This window comes from Penaeus monodon, chromosome 29 (assembly GCF_015228065.2).
Source record: "Penaeus monodon isolate SGIC_2016 chromosome 29, NSTDA_Pmon_1, whole genome shotgun sequence".
Taxonomy (NCBI): Eukaryota; Metazoa; Arthropoda; class Malacostraca; order Decapoda; family Penaeidae; genus Penaeus; species Penaeus monodon.
In genome coordinates this window covers 8,681,017-8,681,864 of record NC_051414.1, presented here as the reverse complement: position 1 = coordinate 8,681,864, position 848 = coordinate 8,681,017, and positions in this window count along the sequence as shown.

Below are 848 nucleotides of genomic sequence, written 5' to 3'. Positions count from 1 at the left end.
CAGAGCCAGAGTCCCTCCATGAGAGTAGGGAACGAAAGCATTAGATCCCATTAGTTCCCGATTAATCGATAGGAGTTAATTAAGCAAGGAATCTTCCCGAAGTAATGAGATTCAATTCCAAGACAGGAACCATAGAGGCTCAGACGCAAAGGCGATCGTCTTCAAAGGAGCGGGATCGGAAGTCGGGCCACTTGCCGGTTTTCGCTCAGCCGTAATTAGCGACAGGCGGAGAGGTGAGTCGAAAAGGTACGCGCGGCCCAGGACGGAGGGTGGTAGGGGTGGGGGTGGGGGTACTGAAATCAGCTGACAGCGGTTTCAGGTGGGGAATTAGCCGATTTCCTGGTAGCAACGTGAGACCAGCTGAAGTTTTAAAAACACGGTGTCAATTGTGTGTGCCTGTGTGTGGAGAGGGAAGGGGGGAAGGGGGAGTCGACAGCGTGTGGTATGAAACCAGCTAATGAGGTGACTGAAAACGATATCAGCTGGAGGATTTAAAAACATGATCTAAATTACGGATCAAGTGAAAGCACAATGCATCTGAGCAACTGACGATGAGAGAGCAGGTGACGTTTCAAAAACGGATCCGCCTGACTATGTAGAGCATTACAACTAATCCTAGATTTCATACAAAAGTTCTTTTGAATGGAGAGCAAATATCATGATGGCAAAGTATAACAAAATCTGCTGACACGTGCTGAACACACGAAGACTGGATGCATTTGACCGGGTTTCAGATGAAAAAAGCTTTGTTGCATCAGCTATTAAGAATTAGCATTCTTAAATCCTTATTGTAAGGCAAAAGGCACACAGCACACAAAAATAAACATGTATCAAGATGGATCATTCTA